This window comes from Muntiacus reevesi, chromosome X (genome assembly GCF_963930625.1).
Source record: "Muntiacus reevesi chromosome X, mMunRee1.1, whole genome shotgun sequence".
NCBI lineage: Eukaryota > Metazoa > Chordata > Mammalia > Artiodactyla > Cervidae > Muntiacus > Muntiacus reevesi.
The window spans coordinates 132,942,558-132,968,587 of NC_089271.1; the positions used below are offsets into that span (position 1 = coordinate 132,942,558).

The 26,030-nt window shown below is 38.2% G+C and overlaps 1 pseudogene; it reads left to right on the plus strand.

Moving 5' to 3' along the window:
- The first annotated feature begins 4,081 nt into the window (after positions 1 to 4,081).
- On the plus strand, positions 4,082 to 25,781 carry LOC136154718 (gamma-taxilin-like; annotated as a pseudogene).
- The last annotated feature ends 249 nt before the right edge of the window (positions 25,782 to 26,030 follow it).

Below are 26,030 nucleotides of genomic sequence, written 5' to 3' on the forward strand. Positions count from 1 at the left end.
AGGATATACTATAAACAATTCTCCTCAAGAAAAGAATTCTGTAATAAAAAACAATGTTTGGAAAGCACTGCTTATGCTTTTTCTTGCCTATCTAGGATATTATATTGGGGGCTGAAACTCAAGACATCATAAAGATAAAACTGAACCCACCTTGTGGAATAAAGTATATACTGGATGTTAAATAGTTTCATAGGCCTATGCCTGTGTTCTCATAAGAGTGAATTCTAAATATTATATTGATAGAACTTTTAAAAGCATAGATGGCCTGAAAAGCTTAACACAAGTAAGTGGGCCAGCTATAAGCCAACAGAGTGGTTCAGTTCAGTTCAGTTCAGTCGCTCAGTCGTGTCTGACTCTTTATGACCCCATGGACTGCAGCACACCAGGCCTCGCTGTCCATCACCAACTCCCGGAGTTTACTCAGACTCATATCTATCAAGTCAGTGATGCCATCCAACCACTTCAGCCCATGTCATCCCCTTCTCCTCCTGCCCTCAATCTTTCCCAGCATCAGGGTCTTTTCCAATGAGTCAGCTCTTTGCATCAGGTGGCCAAAATATTGGAGCTTCAGCTTTCAGCATCAGTCCTTCAAATGAATATTCAAAACTGATTTCCTTTAGGATTGACTGGTTGAATCTCCTTGCAGTCCAAGAGTCTTCTCCAACACCACAGTTCAAAAGCATCAATTCTTCAATGCTCAACTTTCTTCATAGTCCAAATCTCACATCCATACATGACCACTGGAAAAACTACAGCTTTGACTAGATGGACCTTTGTTGGCAAAGTAATGTCTCTGCTTTTTAATATGCTATCTAGGTTGGTCATAGCTTTTCTTCCAATGAGCAAGCATCTTTTAATTTCAAGGCTGCAGTCACCATCTGCAGTGATTTTGGAGCCCAAAAAAATAAAGTCTCTCACTGTTTCCACCGTTTCCCCATCTATCTGCCATGAAGTGATGGGACCAGATGCCATGATCTTAGTTTTTTGAATGTTGAGTTTCACACCAACTTTTTCATTCTCCTCTTTTGCTTTCATCAAGAGGCTCTTTAGTTCTTCACTTTCTACCATAAGGGTGGTGTCATCTGCATATCTGAGGTTATTGATATTTCTCCCAGCAATCTTGATTCCAACTTTTGCTTCATCCAGGAAATACATGCTTACTCTAAATAGGGCAACTGATGTTCATCTAATATAGGTTGTTGTCACATGGGAATACTAACGTGGATGAGCCAGATCTTCTGAGTTTCCAAAAGAAGTTGGCAATCTGGATTTGTATTAGAGTTTTCCCAACTTCTAAATCACCCAACATCTGTAAGTCAAATGTGGGCCATTGTTGGCCAATCTAGCTCCCTTTCTGGCTGCCAAACCTCCTCTACAGGATATTAGCGGAAGCACTTGATCTGATGTGGCTATGGTGATGTCTGCTCCGGTTCTTAACTAGATTATCTTCTTCCACCAACCTTACTGGTATTTTTATGTTCGTATTCTATGAGTTCACATCCCACCTGCCACTTATCAGTTAATACACATGATATAATAGTTAATACTAATCTTTGGATTTGTTCTTGCTTAGCGTTCAGCTTTTAAAATTTAAAACCTGTACTATAAAGAAAATCTGCTGTGTATCTGTTGTTCTAACTATTTCCTTTCCTATTTACTCCTGTTCAACATGGTTAGTGTGGAAATGCAGAAAGTGCTATGACCTCAAAACCACAGTGGACTCTGCTAATGGCTTCTGCAAAATAGCTTCTGGAGCAGCAGTGAGATAAATTTCACTGACTGTGGGGAGGGAAAAGAACATCTTTCAGGTTAAGTCCTGTTTGAAAGACATTTCTTCCTGAAGCCTGTTTCCCACTATCAACAATTGAAATTAAAAGGAATTGGTTGACTATTTTTTTCATTGTATGCGTTAATTTTATTTTTTAATCCAAGTAAAGGGAATGGCAACCCACTCCAGTATTCTTGCCTGGAGAATACCATGGACGGAGGAGTCTGGCAGGCTACAGTCCATAGGGTCACAAAGAGTAGGACACAACTGAGTGACTAACACACACACATAGTTGATTTACAACATTGTGTTAGTATCAGGTGTACAACAAAGTGATTCAGTGATATATGTTTTTTCTTTTATAAGTTATTACAAAATATTGAATATAGTTCTCTGTGCTATACACTAGGACCTTATTGCTTATCTGTTTTATATTTAGTAGCATGTTAATGTTAATCTCAAACTCCTAATTTATCACTCTCCCCTTCCCTTTTGGTAATCATAAATTTGTTATGAGTTGACTATATTCTTATGTGTAATTGCATACACTATATAACTGTATTATAGTCCTTTTGTCCATCTCCTCTACTAGACTCTGAGTACTGAGGACACTCATTCATTTCAATCTGCCCAATGTCAAGCACAATGCTTGGCACATAGTAGATGCTCACTAAAATGAATGGCTACATCCATCTTGCACCGATATTTTCCAGCCCTCCCGCCAGTGAGTTAAATCAGAAGTAGCTGGTATTCATGACAATGAAGCATGAAAACCATGCCGGAAAGTATTCTTATATGTAACCTACAAATTGCCAGTCAAAACTTCACATGCATTTTACTTTTCAATAAAACACCAGTGTGAAGCAAATACTATGTAGAGCTCTGGTAGGCTGAATGTTGTTTTGTCACTAAGTCATATTTGACTCTTTTACAACCCCATGGACTACAGCCTACGAGGTTCCTCTGTCCATAGGATTCTCCAGGCAAGAATACTGGAGTGGTTGCCCTGCCCTCCTCTAGGGGATCTTCCCAACCCAGGAATTGAACCTGTGTCTCCTGCATTGGCAGGACGAGTCTTTACCACTGTGTCACCAGGGAAGCCCCATAGACTGAATAATGGCCCCCAAAGATATCCATGCCCTAGTCCCCAAAACCTGAGACTATAAACTATCATTTCACATGGTAAAAGGGATAGTGCATATGGGATTAATGTTATATCCTAGATTACTGGAGGGTGGCCAATTCTATTTACACAAATCTTAAAAGCAGAGAACCAGGGAATGGGAGGAGGGTTCAGGAAGGAGGGGATATATGTATACTGTGGATGATTCATATTGTTGTACAGCAGAAACCAATATAACATTGTAAAGCAATTATCTTCCAAGTACAGCCACTATGGAAAACAGTGTGGAGATTTCTTAAAAAACTGGAAATAGAACTGCCATATGACCCAGCAATCCCACTCCTGGGCATACACACCGAGGAAACTAGATCTGAAAGAGACATGTGCACCCCAATGTTCATCGCAGCACTGTTTATAATAGCCAGGACATGGAAGCAACCTAGATGCCCATCAGCAGACGAATGGATAAGGAAGCTGTAGTACATATACACCATGGAATATTACTCAGCCATTAAATAGAATTCATTTGAATCAGTTCTAATGAGATGGATGAAACTGGAGCCCATTATACAGAGTGAAGTAAGCCAGAAAGATAAAGAACATTACAGTATACTAACACATATATATGGAATTTAGATAGATGGTGGCGATAACCCTATATGCAAAACAGAAAAAGAGACACAGAAGTACAGAACAGACTTTTGAACTCTGTGGGAGAAGGTGAGGGTGGGATGTTTTGAAAGAACAGCATGTATATTATCTATGGTGAAACAGATCACCAGCCCAGGTGGGATGCATGAGACAAGTGCTCGGGCCTGGTGCACTGGGAGGACCCTGAGGAGTCGGGTGGAGAGGGAGGTGGGAGGGGGGATCGGGATGGGGAATACGTGTAACTATATGGCTGATTCATGTCAATGTATGACAAAACCCACTGAAATGTTGTAAAGTGATTGGCCTCCAACTAATAAAATAATATTTAAAAAAAATAAATTAAAAAAATCACCACAAACACATTGAATTTTTGTAAAATATATATAAGTAAAATGAAAATCTAGACAGCAAAAAAAATAACAGCAGAGAATGCTTACCAACTGTGTTGAGAGAGAGATAGGAGGGAAGCAGGATCAGAGAGATGCAACATTGTTGCTTTTTGAAGATGGAGGAAGAGGGCCATGAGGCAAAAAATGTAGATGGCTTGTAAAAGCCTTCTAGAACCTTCAGAAGGAGCACGGCCAAATGGTGACACTTTGATATTTAGCCCAGTGAGACCCAGGTGAGATTTCTAGCTTATAGAACTGTAAGATGAATAAATTTGTGTTGTTTTTAAGCCAGCAAGTTTATGGTGATTTTTTTTCTTTACAGCAGCAATAGGAAACTAATACAAGAAAAAAGCCAGCTGTCATATTAAGAAGTTTCTGGCGATACTCATATTGCTAGATTTGATTGTTTTCTTTACTAAACATTTGTTAACTGTTAGATAAAAATGATCATTAAGCCTTCATAAGCCAAAGTAGAATACGCTTTAATGTCAGCAATGTTCAATAGAATACTTTATAAGCATCCTATTTACCTTTAACAGCATCCATTTCATAGAGTATGGTGATTAACATTAAAAATTCTGAGCACTGAGCAACATTATCCAGCTGGCTGGGAGAACATTGCCTTCACATGGTCCTCTAACACAGGCACTTACAAAGCCCTCTACAAGGTCCCAGAGAATAGGGGTTGTAACAGGAATTGCACAGAGGTGAGTCCATTTTTTTTTTTTTAGGTATTTAATGTCAGACAAATTTGGGGACTACAAAAGCCTTGTAAGTCAGATATTTTTCCTCACTTACAAAAGATTCGCACAGAGCTTTAAGGTAAATGAGCCCTTCTTCCCATCCTGGGGAATGGGTCTGGCTATGTGACACTTCAAGATGATCACCAATAATGTCTCAAATGAGAGCTCGGATGTGAAAGCACCTTGAAACTCTTAAATTGCTATATAAATGGGAGGGACTATTATTGCTGCCAAGCTCCCTTCAATCGATTCGAGGTCCTCTTCAAGGCTCTACTCACATCTAGCATCTCATTAATAATGACAATGCCAACTCATATTTCCAGAGCTGTCTTAACCTTCCAGTGCTCCTTTACTTGCCTCATTTCATTCTTTTCTCCCTAGAAGCCTATGACATAGGAGGTTCAGGTTGTATTAACCCCATGGGCAGAGGAGGGCACTGAGGTTGAAATTAGGTAATTGCAACTCAGCATATATACTAAAAGACATTGAATAGTATGCTTGAAATAGGTGAATGGTGTGGCATATGAATTCCATCTTAATAGAGCTGTTACATTAAAAAAAATCATTATTACCTACACATTTTAAAAAAACCATTAAGCGACTGGCCCAAGGTCTCACAGATGGCGACTTTCAGTGCTGAATCTTGCTGGCAATGACAGAGACTCAGGGAAGTGGAAGAAACAGAAGTAGAGCAGTAATTATTTCAAACCACTAAATGTCAGATCACGAGACATGATAATTTCAAGCTCTGCTCAAAACTGAGTTCTCCTCACCCCACCCCACTGCAGAAGCTTTTAAATTTCTTGCTGCCTTGATCAACTCCGCAGGCACTATGTTAAGCCTGAACCTGGAAGGTAAAGGCTGTCAATAGATGCAGCTCTGCAAAGCAGGTCGAACAGAAGTGTGGCAGTGAAGCAGAATTGCCCACGAACTTTCCCAATGGACTGTGTTTACTGATGTTTGTTCTGTTTATCTTGAATAAATGTCCAAAATAAAAGCGGTTATTCCAAGTTGATTTACTTTCATGTACAAATCAGATACCCGTGCAACACAAAGAAGCTTTATCTGTTGAGTATACTCCATGATAATTTCCATTCCAACTGTTAACTGGGAGGAAAAAAAAGCAGCAATCATCTACCAAGTTACATGACAACAAAAAACAGATCTCAAAATAACCGTCATTCTTCATTTATTTTTCCATTACAGAAAGAATACGCATCTTGTTATGACACAAATATTAGTGAGAATTTTCTAGGCAGAATTGTGCATCTCTCCCCATCTCCATAAAAGATGTATACTCATTTTACTTCCACATAATTCCCAGGGTGCACCTGATCTACAAGCTGACATTTCTTTGTGAATATTTAAACTAATGTCTGCCCTGGTCTCCTGTGCAGAATTAAACAAAACTTTGCCCACTCAACTTTAGTCAAGTATTGTGTGTTTGCTTATGAACACTGCCTGGGAAAAAAAAAGGTCATCTATTTTAAATAGATTGTTTGGTATCTCTATAAATGAGGGTCCCTAAAAGGCTTTGGGGTAATTTCATTCACAAGGAACACATTTCAAAGAAGCTTTACATTTACCCAGACTATAGAAAGCTATCCTGGCTGGAAAATGAAAATACCATCTCACTAATTACATCCTTTCATTATTGGAATAAAGTTCAGTTTGATGAACCAAGGCTGTTTCACTAAGGGATAAGTTCAAATGTCTTTTCTCTGAAGATGAAGGGCATTTAGTAGATTTCATTGTCCATGGAAGTATGTCTCCTTAAAAGAGGTGTGATGACCCCCTAACTATGAGAAACCTTTTGCAAGTGCCATTTGTGTTCCAGAATTTTACCATTACTAAAAGGTTTCATTGCAACCGATCTGCCTGTAACAAACTCTTATTTTGCAACTTAAAACTGACCCATAGGAATGTGTGCTAACTCTTCAATTTCCCAAGTAAAAAGATTTTCAATTTTGACTCAAATTTTTACTGACTCTGTATCCAACCACATCCTTATGACTCTCTGCCATATGCCAACCCATTTTGGTCACTTTTAAATTGGTGACCTTTCCTCTACATCTCTAACATTTTTTTCACTTGACCCAAGTTTCACCTCTACACTCCTTTCCTGACAACTGAAATCATTACATGTAGATTAACTACACTGTGTTAATGGCTTACTTTAATTTGTCCCTCAACTTGGTGGATGGGGAGGGTGAAGCCAATACACAGGGAGAAGGAAGCAGAAGTACTCATAAATCAGAAAGGATGAAAGGGGCTTTAGAAATACCTTGTTTATAGTCAGAATAGAGGTAATAAAACATCTGCAAATAGGATTTCACTGGTGGTCCAGTGATTAAGAATCCTCCTGCCAGTGCAGAGGACACAGGCTCAATACCTGGTCTGGGAAAATTCCACATGCCATGGGGCAACTAAGCCCGTATGCCACAACTACTGAGCCTGCATGCCCTAGAGCCCATGCTCTGCAACAAGAGAAGCTACTGCAATGAGAAGCCCATGCACCACAACAAGATAGTAGCCTCCACTAGCTGCAACTAGAGAAAGCCTGTATGCAGCAATGAAGACCTAGCACAGCCAAAAAATAATAAAATTTAAAAGAAAAGAAATGTCAAAATTATTCTTAAAAAAAGGTCTACAAATAATAATTGCTGGAGAGGGTGTAAAGAAAAGAGTAGCATCCTACTTTGTTGTTGGGAATGTAATGGAGAACAGTATGGAGGTCCCTTAAAAAACTAAAAGTAGAGTTGCCATGTAACCCTGCAACCCCATTCCTTGGCATGTATCCAGAGAAAACTCTAATTCAAAGAATTAGAATTAGTGCCCAGTGTTTATTGCAGCACTATTAACAATACCCAAGACATGGAAGCAACCTAAATGTTCATCAAGAGATGTATGGATAAAGATGTGCTACACACACATACACACACACACACACACACACACACACATAAATAGGCATCTCAGGTGGCACTAGTGGTGAAGAACCTGCCTCTCCAATGCAGGAGATGTAAGAGACATGGGTTCAACCCCTGGGTCGGAAAGATCCCCTGGAGAAGGGCATGGCAACCCACTCCATTATTTTTGCCTGGAGAATCCCACAGACAGAGGAGCCTAGAGGGCTACAGTCCATAGGGTCACAAAGAGTGGGACATGACTAAAGCAACTTAGCACACGTACACACAAAATGAAATATTACATAGCCATTTAAAAGAATGAAATAATGCCATTTGCAGTAACATGGATGGACCTAGAGATTATCATACTAAGTGAAGTAAGTCAGAAAGAGAAAGACAAATATCATATGAAATCACTTATATGTAGAATATAAAATATTAAAGTATGACACAAATGAGCTAATTTATAAAACAGAAATAGACTCATAGACATAGAAAACAAACTATGGTTATCAAAGGGAAAGGGGAAGGAGGGATAAATTAGGAGTTTGGGATTAACAGGTACATACTATCACATATAAAATAGTAGGAGTTTGGAATTAACAGACACTGTTACATATAAAATAGACAAACAACAAGGACCTACTATATAGGACAGGGAATTATATTCAGTATCTTGCAATAATCTATAATGGAAAAGAATCTGAAAAATACACACATGACTAAATCACCTTGTCATCAGAACATTGTAAACAAAATATATTTCAGTTAAAAAAAAGAATGGCTCAGTGGTAAAGAATCTACCTGCCAAGTAGGAGACATGAGTTCGATCCCTGGGTTGGGGAGACCCCCTTGAAAAGGAAATGGCAACCCATTCCAGTATTCTTGCCTAGAAAATTCCAAGGACAGAGGAGCCTGATGGGCTCCAGGCCATGGGGTCACAGAATCAGACACAACTTAGAGAGTAAACCACCACTCACTATACCACCCTTATTTTACATATATGAAAACTAAATGCCACACAAAAGAGATTATTTATCAAAAGTCACAATTAATAATCGTGAGAAATGTGGTCACTAGAACTCAGATTTGGAGAAGGGAATGGCAACTCACACTAGTATTCTTGCCTGGAAAATCCCATGGACAGAAGAGCCTGGAAGGCTACAGTCCATGGGGTTATAAGAGTCGGACATGACTGAGTGACTATACCACCACCACCAGAACTCAGAGTTCCTAGAATATTTCTGTCTAGGCTTCCAACTTTTACTGTTTCATAGATCTATATAAGTTTGGACATCTCTTCAACCTTATAGTTTTCTAAACACTTCTCCTCACTCATCTTGCTTGCTTTCCCCTATCTCTTTGTTTTCTGTTTTTAGGTACCCATAATACTCTGTGTATATTTTTATTGTGGCATTCATCATGCTGTACAAAGAATTGATTTCTCATGTTTTGCCTTTGGATTGTGGACTTCTTGAGGGCAATAGCTGAGTCTTGCTCATCTCTGAATCTTTAATGTACACCTAGCACAAAATAGGCAGACATCAAGGTTTCACTTTAGATAAAATAAAGTTGGATTTAAAATATTAGCCTCAACACTCAAATTAAAACTGCACTAAGACATTTACTTAATTGAAAACAATCTCCAAATCTGACAATATACCTTTTGTTGGTGAGGCCATGGGGAAAGAGCCATCAAAATCATTACTGCTGACAATGCAGGAAAATATAATTTCAATGGAGGGGAATTTGGCAATATCTGAGAAAACTACGTATGTATTTAGCTTTTGACCCTGGAATCTCACTTGTAAGAATTGATCTCAGTGATATGCTGGCAAAAATATGGAAAGATGTGAGCCTAGTACTATTTACTGCAGCACTATTTGTAACAGTAAAAGACTGGAAAATCACCTAAATCTTCACCAAGAGAAGCCTTGATGAATGGATTACAGTACATCTACAAAATGAAGCATCCAGTTTCAAATGGAGATGTTAAGTATCTGTACATCCTATTGCCAAATAATTATCAGGATATATATTTTAAATGAAAAATAACAAGGTAGAAAAAAGGTTGCAAATATTCTAGTGTTTATCTACTATTTATCTAAAATGTATTTGCTGTATCAAAATGAAAAGTGAAAGGATAAATCACAAAATAATGGTTACTAATATGAGAAGAGGAGTAGAAAGAAATGAACAGTGATAGAAGCTAGGTTTCTTGGTTTGTTGATTTGCTTAGTAGAATATACCTTGAGTTTGAATATACCTTAATTTGTAGTTTGACTTTCTTAAAACCTATGCAAATATTTTATATAATTATAAAACAAAATTTCATTTAGAAAAGCAATCCCGGGGCTTCCCTGGTGGCTAAGAGGGTATAGAAAAGCAATTATAAAATAAAACAATAAAAAAAATGTAAACAAATGAACCTAACCAAGTATCCAATTGATGACATAATCACAAAAAGAGGAACAATTCTGAGCAACTTTTAAATCAGAGTAATTTGGTGATATTGATTTACTGGGATGTGCCCTATGGATAAAATGAGTGAAGAGAAGTATCTTACAATTATTTTCGGTAGTCATATCATATTAGTAATATTGGCATTGTTATTCTGAGGCTAAATCAAATGGGCATTCATAGAGAGGTCACTGAGAAGCATGGTTAAAAGGAGATACATGGCGGGATGTTCCTGGTGGTCCAGTGGTTAGGACTCCATGCTTCCATTGCAGGGGGTTCGGGTTCAATCCCTGGTCAGGGAACTAACAGCTTGCATGTTGTGCGGCCATAAATTTTAAAGGCAACACAGGGGTAAAATCAATAAGGTTAAGTTGAATAAGAGTAGATAGTACTAAAATGAATTTTTCCTTTTAAGTAGGAACCACAGCCCTTTGGGTAAATTGCTGATTTCAACAATGGTGCAGGGAATGTACAAAATAAGCCTGGAATGTGTTAATACCATAAAGCAAGATAAGCATCAACAACTTCCGGAGTCATGTCAAAAGGACTCAAGAACACACCTGAATAAACTTGGAAAGGCTTAAGATGGGATCATATGAGCATCAATAAGGATATGAACTACAATAAATTTAAACACATTTCCATACTTTAAATATGCTGATATCCATAATCTTATAATGATACTAACAAGAATCATGACTCACTTTTGGAGGACACCAGGAAAGAAATTCATTATTTTGAAAACTGGTAAATGAGGAAAAATAGTCATTTGTCTTACTTTTCCTATATGACCTATACCTCATGGTTACTGAAGAGTAGTTTAGGGAAAGTTTCTCTTTGTGTAAGTATCCCAGCTAATAAATGAAGAAAATATAATTGAGAATGTCAGCATTAGGTAATCCCTATTGAAGAGATGATCCTGGGCAATTATCATCAATGACTGACAACATCACAAAAAAGACAACCAGGTATCAGGCACTTCTGAGGGAAGCACATTGCATGAGGTAGCCTTGCCCTTCCCCCAAGCTGAATGGATATCGAACCAAGCCTATATATCTAATGACCAATTTACAGGAAATACAAAGGACAGAGAAACATGATAATGACACCACTATTATTGGAACGCAGGTAGCAAAACCAAACTGTGAGAACTTTCACAGACAAAAAAGTCATTTTCTCAAAAAAAAAAAAAAAGAAAATTACAAAGAGGAATTCCCTGGCGATCCAGTGTTTAGGACTCCATGTTTTCACTGCCAAGGGCCAGGGTTCAATCCCTGGTTGGGGAACAAAGATCTTATCCCATCAGCACAGCAAAAAAAAAAAAAAACAAAAAAAAACTTACAAAGTAAAACCAGTTATCTGAGAGCCTAGATATTGAAAAAGATTGAAGAGATAGAGCTGTGTATCATAATGTACCCTTATATTTGCTTTTAAACCAGAATGTGTTTTTTCTACTTTTATGCTTAACCTGCCAAATTATTTAGCTGGCAATAGAATCCTTGATGGGAGAAGGAAATGGCAACCCACTCCAGTATTCTTGCCTGGAGAATCCCAGGGACAGGGGAGCCTGGTGGGCTGCCGTCTATGGGGTTGCACAGAGTCAGACATGACTGAAGCGACTTAGCGGCAGCAGCAGCAGCAGCAGCATTTAGTTTTGTCAATGAAAAAAAATCTGATGTTGAACTAATTTTATTTTTTTGGTTACCTGTATTTTTCTTCTCTGGAATCTTTTAGAATCTTTTCTTTACTCTTTGTGTTTCAATCAAACAATTAATATATGTTATATGAACCTTATTTGGATTCCTATTCAAACAAACTATTAAAAGATAACTACTGAGGAGTGGTTATTTGAAGATATTAAAGAATCACTGTCATTTATTTTTAGGAATAATTTTGAAAGGGCCCTTAACTTTAAAGATACATTTAAGTAAAATAATAATATGTCTAAAATTTGCTTTAAAATAGCCCTAAGTCTGTGGCTGGGGTGTAAATGAACAAAATCAGTTATGAACTGAGAATTACAGAAGCTAAATGATGGGTATATGAGGGTTTGTTATACTATTTATCCAACTTTTAACTTTTTTTTGTTATATTATTCATTTCCAAACAGGTTGAAAAATTTCAGTAATGAAATACAAAGCTTCAGTCTGAAGTTTATCACTAAGTAAAATTGGGTTTAAGTAAGTAAGGAAGTGACAGTCGCTCAGTTGTGTCCGACTCTTTCCGACCCCATGGGCTATACAGTTCATGGAATTCTCTTGGACAGAATACTGGAGTGGGTAGCCTTTCCCTTCTCCAGGGGATCTTCCCAACCCAGGGATTGAACCCAGGTCTCCCGCATTGCAGGTGGATTCTTTACCAGCTGAGCCACAAGGGAAGCCTGAAAATTGGGTTTAGTATTTCCTTATCAAACCTTCCATTGTAACCATTTTAGTGTCTCCTGGCTAAATCTCATTAATAAGAGAGAATGGCAGACAGATCAATTCTACATACCAAAGGCTTTAGGGAAAACAATAGTTGATTTTTCTTCCTCAGTCCACACCTAGGAGAAAGGTTAAAAAAAATCCTTCAGTGTCCTCTTCTTATATTCTATCAGGATAATTTCTGTCAGCAAGTTTAAAAGAGGTCATGATGAAGCTATGAGGACTCACTGTACTAATGAACTAGATTCAAGCGAAAAAAAAGTAAATGAAATGGTCTGTTGTATAAAGCCTGGTGTAAAAAAGGTGAGTAAAACTGGGCTTGATAAAGGTTGGTCTAACAAACCACGGGGAAGACCTGTTTATCCTAGCAGCTGCCTTCATAAACTGAAATGATGCTTAGAATCAGATTGGAAGCATCATCTTCCAGTTTTATCCAATAAGAGAACAATCATGGGTCAGGTGAGAAGGACATCAAGATCCAGCCTCTTCTACAAGAATAAAGGGTACAGAATACTGGAGTGGGTTGCCATTTCCTTCTCCAATACTCTAGACTAGTAAGTAAAAGATTGCTAACATCTTATTAGATCAATGAACAAAATCCTTGAATAGACATTTCCGAGATGATGAAATATAAAATAAAAGGCTAGTACACGTAAAAGGATGATCTGTTCGATCTTACTTTTAAACTGGGAAATGAAAATTAAAGTAAAATGCCAGTAACAAACCATTAGAAACCAACCCAATAAGTTTGTTAGAAAATTTTAAAACCTGACAGCACCAAATGTAAGTAAGAATTTGGAGATAGGAGAACTTGAGTAAAGCTCTAATATATAAATTTATAACAATTCATTAGAAAAATTTTTGTTATAAATAAAGTTATAAAGTAGAAATTTGACATATCCTATAACCCAGTAATCTCACTCCTAGGTATGAAACTGTATGAAATTTTTAACATGTATGTGTATATATAGCAAATGATACTTGGAGGAATCTTTATGGTAGTCTTGATACTAATAGAAATAAGTAAAATAAAAATAGAAAAAGCCCAAATTTCATTTAAAGAAGAATGTGTTGGGCTTCCCAGGTGGTGCTAGTGGTAAGGAACCCACCTGCCAATGCAGGAGATGTGAGAGACATGGGTTCAATCCCTGGGTCGGGAAGATTCCCTGGAGGAGGGCATGACACCTACTCCAGTATTCTTGCCTGGAGAATCACATGGACAGAGGAGCCTAATGGGCTACAGTCCATCAGGTCGCAAAGAGTCAGACACAACTGAGCAACTAACACACATGCACCTGTGCGCATGCTCAGTCACTTTAGTCGTGTGGGACTCTTCACGATCCCATAGACTGTAGCCCACCAGGCTCCTCTGTCTACGGGATTCTCCAGGCAAGAATACTGGAGTTGGTTGCCATTTCCTTCTCCAGGGACTCTTCTTGACCCAGGGATTGAACCTAGGTCTCCTGCATTGGCAGGTGGATTCTTTACCATTGAGCACCTCCCCGCCCCTGGGGAAGCCCATCAGGGACTCTGCTGCTGCTGCTGCTAAGTCGCTTCAGTCGTGTCCGATTCTGTGCGACCCCATAGACGGCAGCCCACCAGGTTCTGCTGTCCCTGGGATTCTCCAGGGACTCTAGGACCCTCTTAATTAGTCTAGGAGTTCCAGAAAGAGCTTGATGTACAAATTAGGAAATCAAGACAGACATCAAGTGTTGCAGATTTGACAAATATGATAGTATTGGGAGAAGGCTGCAGCTTTGGCACCTTGATGTCCTAGTGATTCATAGCCAATACTAGACACCTGGATAATGAATGTGATCATAAACACCTGACTGACTTGTCACGTTTGTTTTTTTTTAAATGCATGGTTCTAAACTTGGAGGCTGAAAGCATTCAGTGCATACAGCTAAACAGGGATGGGAGAAGCAGCGGCTGACACGTTCTGCTTATTTCTGTCCTGTTAGCCCTGCCTGCAATGCATAATTTCCTGCTGAGGTGCCACACCTCATCTTTTAAAAACTGGGTCAAATATCATAGTTTCTAGGAGACATTTCCTGATCGAGATGGAAAAGATTGCTCCTCCTTTAATCCCCCAGAGTATTCTGCCTGTAATTCTTTTATGATATTTATCTTTCCTTGCCTTTTTCCTTTTTCTTATATAGTCAGCTTGCCCTTATGAGATGATAAACCCTTCAAGGGCAAGGATCATGTCCTCATCTTTTTATCTCTCTCACCACAGAGCAGATACTATAAAAGTTATGTGTTTGATTGAAAGCTTGTCTTCCAAGTTGAAACTGATTCAGAACTTCAGGTTTAAAATGAGGTGGGCTAGCAATGTCTATTTCACACATACCCACTTTCCAACAATAATAATACCTATGAAGAGGGGAAAAGAGATTAAAAAAAAAAAAATGATTGCCATGCAAGTAATTGCCAGAACCTGGAACAGTTTTCATCGAATTATAGGACATCCAGAATGAAGTTGGCCATCACAAGTGGAAGCTGGCATATGCTTTGCAAGTAGAAATGAAAAACACCTGTTATCCTGATAGCACTGGGAAGAGGCACCACGACCCCCCAACACACTGCCTGGCCCCAGGGTAGGTACCATTCAGAAAAACAGGCAGATACAAGGCAGATAATTTTTTTTTTTTTTAGGTGACCAGGTTACTATTAAATTCTCCCATTAGCTCTTACCTTTCTAATTCATTCAGTGCCTATAACTCTGTGAAGAAAGCTGAGCGCCGAAAAATTGAAGCTTTTGAACTGTGGTGTTGGAGAAGACTCTTGAGAGTCCCTTGGACTGCAACGAGATCCAACCAGTCCATCCTAAAGGAGATCAGTCCTGAGTGTTCATTGGAAGGACTGATGCTGAAGCCGAAACTCCAGTACTTTGGCATCCTCATGCGAAGAGTTGACTCATTGGAAAAGACCCTGATGCTGGGAGGGATTGGGGGCAGGAGGAGAAGGGGACGACAGAGGATGAGATGGCTGGATGGCATCACCACCTTGATGGACATGAGTTTGAGTAAACTCCGGGAGTTGGTGATGGACAGGGAGGCCTGGCATTCTGCGATTCATGGGGTCGCAAAGAGTCAGACACGACTGAGCGAATGAACTGAACTGAACTGAACTCAAGAAAACAATGTGGCAGAAAACATGAACTAGGAACTGGTAGTTACATTGCATTCTGCAAGGAATCAACCCAAGTTCACAAGCCTTGTTTGAATTAGGAAAGGATGCTCCCCCTTAGTGGATCCAGGCTTATACACACACATTTTGCAGAATGAAATACATGTTAGACTACAACTCCCACTAAACCAGATGACCCTGTGTAGAGCCAAATCTGTACAACCATACTTAGCAGCTCTGAAGAGTCCAAGGAAGTCAAAGCTGCAGTTGGAGGAAGAGATGGAAGCATAAGTGGTACTGGTGGATGCTGCTGGCACTTAGAATTTTTCATTTTCTCATTATTCTAACAAAGTCTGCTTAGATAAATAGTTCTCAACCTGGGGCCAATTTCAGTCCCCAAAGGATATTAGTCACTGTTTTGATGGGTTCACTAGGGGAGGACATCATCTTGGTGATTACACTGGTAGCTAGTGTGTAGAGGCCAGGGATGCTGCTAAACAGCCTATAATATACAAGACAGCATCACCACCCCCCCACAAGCACACAAAAGAATGATCTGGCCCAAAGAGTCAATAGTGCCAATGCTGAGGAACCCTGAATTAGATAAGTGCTTGCTAGTATTGTAAATTGTGTGAAGAAATAGAAATATCAATTGAACTTAAGAATAAGATTTTGTCTATATGTAATTGGAGAAGATGAAGGGAAAAGGCACGTCTCTCACACCTAGTAACACTGGGATAGACTAGATGTCTCCTTGTTCCAGGAGAAGCAGAATACATGATGAGTATGGGGTCTATGAAAGGATACTGCCAAACACAGGAAAGGTGATGTTTTTGAAGACAGTGGAGAAGCAGATTTTGACAATTATTTGTCCCAGGAAAAAGAGAGAAAAAATAAAGTTCTTAGTATTCTTAATAGAATTTGACAAGACATGGTCTCTATGAAATAAAAACAGAGAAAAATGAATAAGAGATAAGACAATGTTATGCAAAATCATCTAGATAAGCTGAAAAGGAGCTGTGTGGGAAAATGATTCAGAGGAGACTAAAATAGCAAACCATGAGTAAAACTCTACAAGCACAAAACAACAGGACTAACACTAAGGAACCGCCACTAAATAGAGGGCAATTTGAGAAACAGTAGTGGCAAGGAGAAGACAGAAAAAAACAATGGTAAAAATTTTAAAAAGGAGATCCAACCACAGATAATTGGCATTCCAAAGCAAAAGCAGAATAAATGGAACAGATATAATAACAAAAAGTACAATAATTGAAAACTTTTCTGAAGTGAATATATACTAGAGTCCAAAATTCTCAAGGTTTCCTGAATACCAGCAAAAAAACCAAAAATTTTTTATAAATAAAGGCTTACTGCTACACATATTCTCACAAATATTTGACTTGAATTTATTAACAATAATTAAAAATATCCTACAAATTTTGAGGCATACATGGGTAGGGGCATGTTTTGCTACATAGAAATAAAAATCAACCATTTCAGATTTCACAAATCTTCCTTGATATACTCAAAAACATATGTTAATAATTGTGTAATAGGGACTTCTCTGGTATGCCAGAGGTTAGGACTCTGTGTTTCCAATGTAAGGAATGCAGGTTTGATCCCTGTTTGGGGAACTAAGGTCCCACATGCTGTGTGTTGCAGCCAAACAATAAAAATAAATTTAAAAAATTTTAAAGTTAACTATATTTTTAAAATTGTGCAAAATATACAGAGTTCTGAGGAATAAACATTCTGCATCAAGAACTGTATACTTAGACGTCATTTATTCATAGTAGATATGAAAGAGCCTGAAAAATGCCTCAATCAAAAGTGTTTCTTAAAACAAGTAAATAAACAAACAAAATTCTTGGCCACATGGTATTCCAGCCCACCTAGCAATGAAGCTCAAAGGATAAGTCAAGCAAAGGCTACTCCTCCCTTAAGAGAATGGCCATAGCTCACTACATTAAATAAACATGGAACCCCCCAAAGAATATAAATATGATTCTAAAACTTGAATGCAAATGGTAAAAAGTTGTGTTAGAAGAGATCTATGATGAGTAAAACATAATGGCATGCCAAAATACTAGATCTTAAACCCTAATGGAGGGCGATGGACAATTAATAAGGAAATGATTGAGCACATAAATAAACAAAAGAAGTCATTATAAATGCTATTAATATTATGAAGGAAAGAAATAGGATACTGTGATGGAGAATAACTGGGTGACCTACTTTCATGAAATAACTTTCCTAGGATGTTTCACTGAAGCTGAAACACCTGAAGGATGAGTAGGGAGTAAGAGGGGCAGAGCGTACTATGGGTAAAAGTCATAACCGTTGCACAAGCCCTGTGGGGGGAAAGAGCATAGTGCATTGGGAGCATCAAGCTACAGCCTCACTAGCTTCTTTCAGAGTGAGATAGGAAAGCATGGTTGAGACTTGATCCTAATGACACTGGCAGGAGCAGCCACATCATCTCAGCTTTTATAGCCTGTAGCAATGGTTTGCGGTTCTATTCCAAGAGCAGTAAATTTTAAGCTGAGAATGGATAGAATCTGACGTACTTTTCAAAAGAAAAGTATAACTGCTCTGTGGAAATATATTGAAATTCTTTTACATGACACAGAGACAAATATTTTGCCATGTACACAAACTATTTCAAAGCACAGAAAAATATGAACAGCTTCCCCCGTGATCTTTGAACAAAATATAACCCATAAAATCTGACAATGATAGCTCAGGGGAAGAAAGCTAGAGATAAATGTCACTGATAATATGTATATGAGTCCTAATTAAGATAATGATAAAACAAATTTATTGGTATATTAAAAGCAAAATATAACCATGACAATCCCAGGGAAATATAGATCCCCAGGATTTTCAACATTAGGACATCTATTAATATAATCCATTGGATTGAAAAACTGAATGAGAAAAGCCAGATAAATATCATCAAAGATGGAAAAATTAAGTATTTGATAAAATTAAAGGCCTATTACTGACTTTGAAATTTCCAAATCAACTAGGTATAGAGGCACCTTTTCTTAAGATGTTGCAATTTATCTATTGTAAATACATCCTAAAAGAGTTTTTTTAAAGTTGCTCAGTCATGTTTCACTCTTTGTTTTCAACATTTTTCTTCAAGTTGCTAAAAAATGTAACATCAACAATAGTAAGAAGAGCCATAGAAACATTTATAGAGGATTTACCATATGTAAGACAGTGGTGTCATTTTATGTAACTTATTCCCTTTAATTTTCACAATAATCTTCACAATAAAATAAGTAATTTTTTTTTAACCTCTAGCAGAGGTCAGTGGTATTTTTTTTTCATTTATTTTTATTAGTTGGAGGCTAATTACTTTACAATATTGTAGTGGTTTTTGTCATACATTGACATGTAAATCCATGCCTGATTTATGTCAAAATAAGTAATATTTTATCTCCATTTTATAGCTGAAGAAATTGAGATTATGAATAGATATGACATATAGGAAAAAAGATGCAACACTGTCATTATTTGTGAATGATAGGATTATATGCTTAAAAATCCAAGAAAGCATATTTCAAGTGGAACACAGAGTTAAGTTGGCCATATAATTTTTAAAAAGACATACTTGTAAAGCAGAAAAGAACAGCAGACAAATACACTGAGACATATGTTTTTATGTACTCAAAATTGTAAATTTATTAATTCTTGCCAAACTAATTAATATATGTAGACCAATTCCAATCAAATACCAAATTGATTTATTTTTTATTACATTTAGTTCATTTACAATAGTGTTAATTATAGGTGTACAGCATTGTGATTTAGTATTTTTGCAGATTATACTTCATTATAGGTTATCACAAGATAATGGGTATAATTCTCTGTCCGATAAGTAGGCTGTTATTTTTATCTATTTTATATGTAGTAGTTTGTATCTATTTACTCCGTGCCACTAATATTTCCCTCCCCAGATTCCCTTCCCTCTTTGGTAACCACAAGTTTGTTTTCTATATCTGCGAGTCTGTTTTGGTATTTCTGTTTTGTATGTACATTCAGTAAATTCAATTGTTTTGGATTGATAAATTGATACCAAGATGACTAATAGGGTGAGAATATCTGTGGAAAATTTGGAAAAAGAGTAGTAAGGAAAGATTTCTCCTATCAGACAAATACACATCATGAATCTAAGAAAGTGAAAATTCTAACATTATTGTAAAAGTAAAATATCTAATCAATAGAACATACTAGAAAGCCTGAAAAAATTTTCATATAAAATAATATAGAATAAAGCAAATATGTTATTTCAAATAAGAGTAAAATGATGAATTCTTTAATTTTCTTGATACAACTGATTTGAAAAATAATATGTTCAAACCCAACCTGATTTCATAGCACTAAACTATATAATAGGTAGACAAAAAACTAAACTGTAAAACAACAAATATGTAATAAAGTCAGAAAAAACCATAGGTGATTATATCTCACAACTTGATTTTTATAACTGAAGAATATTATTGTTTTGGAAATAAAGGTACTAAAATAATGATTTAGAGACATATAAATATAAATATTTAATATAATCAGGGCAAGGCACATGAAGAGACAGTCATTAAAAGGAAAATATAAATAGTAAATAAATATTAAAAAATTCAACCAAAATAAATGTATGATCCTGGGCAAGAGCATACTTAGACTCTTAAAGTGTCAAAGTCCTCATTTGTAAAATGACAAAATAAGAAAGGGGAATACTTTGTCTTCACTGTGCATGAGTGGACAGACAACTGGTCATAAAATGTCTACTGTGATTAAAAATGAGGTACAGTCTTTGAATCGGGCTGCCTCCTTATTAAGGATATGCTCCTATTTACCATGCCAGAGAAAAGTAGACTATAGTAGATACCTTGGTGGATTTGTTGATAGAAAAAGTGGGTCACAGTACCCTTTCAACATAGCCAAAGTGCAGTTCAGTCATCAAAATTTTATGAAGAATCATTTTTCTACTTGATTTATATAGGTGCTCCCAACCAAGTCCATATTTCTGTGTTGCTAGGGAAGATGAAATTTATTAGATGTTTTTGTCACTTGCAATTATATAAGACACAATTCGACTATTCTTTTCTCTTAGAAATATAGAACATCTCAGAAAATATTTCAGATTATGTTGACACTTCAAGTCCTATGGAAGATTATAAGTACTTTGATGAAAAGAATTGCTCTCACAAGAGAAAAACAAGTCTATGAATGTAGTGTTTAAACCTGAGGAAAAAATTTTATTAAAAAAAAGATACAATAATATGGAAGGAGGAAATGGCACAAACAATAGACCTCTAGCTACAACCTTGCAGCAAATTTATAAATCAATTTTTAAAATGGGAGATACATTCAATTAAAAAACAGTAAATAAATAAAATGTGGGATAGGAAAAAATTAAGCATTTATCTATCCTTGTTCAGTTCTGTGCTATCCAGAATACTTGAATAAATATCTTTACTGAATGAGTGAATGTATAAACTCAAAGACTGATTATCTAGTGTTCCATTTCACAACAGATTATAAGAAGTAAATAAAAGGGGACAGACTGAAAAAGTTGTCAGAGACTGATAGTTTGTATAAAAAAGAAATAGCAGGTAGCAAAATTATTTAAGCACACTTAAAACTCAATATTGAAAAAACTAAGATCATGGCATCTGCTCCCATCACTTCATCGCAAATAGATGGGGAAACAATGGGAACAGTGACAGACTTTATTTTCTTGGGCTCCGAAATCACTGCAGATGGTGACTGAAGCCATGAAATTAAAAGACACTTGCTCCATGGAAGAAAAGCTGTGACAAACCTAGACAGCATATTAAAAAGTAGAGACATTACTTTGCCAACAAAGGTCTGTGTAGTCAAAGCTGTGGTTTTTCTGGTAGTCATGTACGAATGTTACAGTTGGACCATAAAGAAGGCTGAACACCGAAGAACTGATGCTTTTGAACTGTGGTGTTGGAGAATACTCTTTAGAGTCCCTTGGACTGCAAGAAGATCCAACCAGTCAATCCTAAAGGAAATCAATCCTGAATATTCATTGAAAGGACTGATGCTGAAATAAGCCCCAATACTTTGGCCACCTGATGTGAAGAAGTGACTCATTGGAAAAGACCTTGATGCTGGGAAAGATTGAAGGCAGGAGGAGAAGGGGATGACAGAGGATGAGATAGTTGGATGGCATCACCGATTCAATGGGCATGAGTTTGAGCAAGCTTCAGGAGATGGTGTAGGACAGGGAAGCCTGGTGTGCTGTAGTCCATGGGGTCGCAAAGAGTTGCACACAACTGAGCTACTGACCAACAAGAACCATATGCAAACACAGCCTAGAGCCATTTGCTGAGGGACAAATAGCTCTATAAGCTTAATGGGGGGGGGAGGGGCGGAGAGGCTTCCCAGGTGGTGCAGTGGGTAAAGAATTCACCTGCCAATGCAGAAGGCACAAGAGACTCGAGTTTGATCCCTGGGTCAGGAAGATCCCCTGGAGTAGGGAATGACAATACACTCCAGTATTCTTCCTGGAAAATTCCATGGACAGAGGAACCTGATAGGCTGCAGCCCGTGGGGTCACAGAGTCAGACACAATTGAGTGAGCACTCATGCATGCAAGCTTAATGAACCCTAGGGTTGTCAGAGACATTACAAGTCCAAGCAGTAATTATAGACATAATAACAGCTCCTAGAGAAGGACCATATATTATGTAGATAGGTACTATACCATGGGCTTTATGCATACCATTTCACTTCATCCTGATAACAATCTTATGGGATTGGTATTATTATTATCTCAATGTTATAGGTGAGGAAATAAAGAGATTAAGCAATTGTCAAAGGTTATACTGATCATAAGCAATAAAGTTTGGACTTAACTGCAGTCAGACTCTAAACCCCTTATCCATTCTGCTGTTTTGTCTTCCCCAGTCAGGTTCACACACCATACTGTGTTGGAGAGTCCAAATGCCTGTTTCTTATTTAATGCTGCTTATCAACAAATCACTCATTTCACAAGCACATTAAGCACTTTATGGAACTAGTACTGTTCTAGGGATTATCCTAAAGGAGCCCCTACTCTAATGAGAGAGCACATGTACAAAAAAATTATCAGCAATGCAGTAAAGCAGCTCTAGCATTTTTCTTGGTTGCTAGAGAGTGATGAATTATAGTTACATACTGGCAATTCTTTACAACAAAATCTAATTTCGGTGCATATTTTTCATCTCACTCTTGTTCATAGTTATCCAAAAGTGCTGCCTCCTAAAAGCCCAGTGATATTTCCACCAGTCTTCCAAAAATGATGGAAAAGGAGAAGGAATTTCTAAACAGAGACAAAGAAATACACAAATACATGAAAGCAACAAAGAATAATAACTAATGTAGCCACTGGAGAGTCTTCTAGATGGCTAGCGATCATTCTCAAACTTGAGCAATCTGGAACCTCTGCCAAAACCCAGATTGCTGGTCCCCACTGCAATAATTCTGATTCAAGAAATTTGGGCTAGGGCTGAGAATCTGCATTTTAATTAAAACTTCACCCTCTCACCCAGATGAATCTGATGCAAGACATGAAGAAGAAACCCTGGGCTAGAGTTTTCTGAATGCAAGAAATAATGGGAGGCCAGACGCAGGAAACCTAACAGCCTGGTGCATCTTTGGCATCACACCTCAGGCAGACTCCTGGGCCCCAGCTTTGGCCCCTCGGTAGGGTTACTTACTACCACACAGACCTTTGAGTCATTTTACCTATGAGCCGCAGGTATACATACAAGCCCAGCCATCTGTGGTCTTTTTTGGTTTTCTTAGCTTATATTCCAGTGCAGTGCTCAGAATGAAGCTTAAGTACCTGCTTAGTGGCTTCTGTGTGCCAGGAGAATGAACACACCAACAGCTCTTCATGAATGTTAGCTACTGGTCAAATCTATCCTTAAACAGCCTCTCCTCTACTCCCCTCTCTTCATCTGTTCCAGTCTGCCCCTTCCTCACTTGGCACATGGCAGGTCTCCAAGATTGCTCATGTGCTGCAATTGGTCCATAAACCAAAGAGAAACTACGTGTCTTTCAGGAATGATTTGCAGATATTTGGCCCCAAAGGTATGAAATTAGGCCAGTTTCTGACTATTGTCCCTGAAGTATGAAAATATGGGCCTATATTTAAAGCACACAAGTTTTATTGTAATTTTTTTTTGGCTGCACCATGCGGCATGGGAGATCTTAGTTCCCCACCCAGGGATTGAACCCGTGCCCCCTGCTTTGGGAGCGTAGAGTCTCAACCACTGGACTGCCAGGGAAGTCCCTAAAGCATACACGTTTTAAACTCTCCCTCAGATATTTCAAACAGGAAGGTGGAGAAAATGAGGTTGCAGTAGAGAAAAACAACCACTATACCACAATAAAACTTGAAGCCAATTTAATACTTGACCAGTATTCATTAAGCAACTGATGTATTCCTGAAACTGTACAAAATTCTACAGGAAAGGGAATGGCATTACTCTAGTTCCCAAGTAGCTTAGGGTTCAGGTGTGAAAAAGAAAACTAAAGCACATGAAGATATGTCTTTAAATCCTACACCCAATTCTGATTTGAGGGTGTGTGTGTGGGGTGGGGTGGGGGGGGTAGGGGTTCTCCCAAACCAACAAGCAGTGTTGCAGACACCAACTGGGTATGCTACAATTCAACTCAATTCTGACATGATCTACTAGGAAATACCATCAGATTCCACAGGTTAAGGGTTCAGTCCTATAAGACCACCCCCGCCCCCACACACACTTCAGACCCCAATCTCAAGTCCAGGCTGTCACCTGTATTTCTGATCAACTGGCTATAGATCAGAGAATCCAGTGACCCCCTCCTTGAATTCTTGGCTCACAGAACTCAGTGAATTGCTTACTTATGGTTTTGTTGTCATTGTTTAGTTGCTAAGTCGTGTCAGACTCTTTATGACCCCATGGACTGCAGCACGCCAGGCTTCTCTGTCCTTCACCATCTCCTGGAGCTTGCTCAAACTCATGTCCATTGAGACGGTGATGCCATCCAACCATCTCGTCCTCTGTTGTCCCCTTTTCCTCCTGCATTCAATCTTTTCCAGAATCAGGGTCTTTTCTAATGTCAGCTCTTTGCATCAGGTGGCCCAAAGCATTGGAGCTTCAGCTTTAGCATCAGTCCTTCCAATGAATATTCAGGATTGATTTCCTTTAGGATTGACTGGTTTGATCTCCTTGCAGTCCAAGGGACCCTCAAGAGTCTTTGCCACTACCACAGTTTGAAAGCAACAGTTCTTTGGTGCTCAGTCTTCTTTTTATGGTCCAACTCTCACATCTGTACATGACTACTAAAAAAACCATAGCTTTGAGTAGATGGACCTTTGTTGGCAAACTGAGGCTACTGCTTTTCAAGACGCTGTCTAGGTTTATCGTAGCTTTCTTTCTGAGGCGCAAGCATCTTTTAATTATGTTTACCAGTTTATTAAAGGATATGATAAGTGATATCCCAGATGGAAGAGAGGCACAGAGCAAGATATGTGGGAGAGGACATGGAGCATCCATGCCCTCTCCTATACTACTCTCCCCAAATACCCATGTGTTCACCAGCCCAAAAACTCTCTAGGCCTCATCTTTTTGGGATATTTATAGGGACTTAATTACATAGGTATAATTGATTAAGCCCTAAACACTCTTTCAACTCCAGAAGAGAAGCTGGCAGCTCTGTAAGAAATATGCCGATCCTCTGGAGGAGAGCAGGAACATTCAGAAGCAAATGAAGATTCTGCAGAAGAAGCAAGCCCAGATCATGAAAGAGAGTTCATTTGCAGAGCAAACACAGCAAGGCTATCGTGGCAAGAAGCAAGCTGGAGTCTCTTTGTAGGGAACTTCAGTGTCACAATAAGACGTTAAAGGAAGAAAATATGCAGCAGGCCCGAGAGGAGGAAGAAAGATGGAAAGAAGCCACTGCATACTTCCAAATTACTTTGAATGAAATCCAGGCCCAGCTGGAGCAGCATGACATACACAATGCCAAGCTCTACCAGGAGAACATTGAGCTGGGCGAGAAGCTGAAGAAGCTCATTGAGCAGTACGTGCTGTGAGAGGAGGTAAGTGCTATCAAGTGTTTAGATGACGTTAGTGGGGACTGTCCCCTGTCACAACGAACCAAAACCATTCACTGAAACACTCATTCTGGGGTGTTTTAGAACCTTTGTCTATGTGTAGTGGAATCTTTTCCTCGCAGGATTCTTGGGGATGGCCCAGAAATCACTGAATTTGGGTCTGTGAAGCAATTTCTTGGGGACAGTGTTAAGCACAACTTGTCTTCCATGTGATTCTGGAAGATTATGACTTCGGCATAGATTTTTTCCCCCTCATCTAGACTAAAAATGAGTAAATACCTGGCCCCCAAATATGCTATATTTTAGACA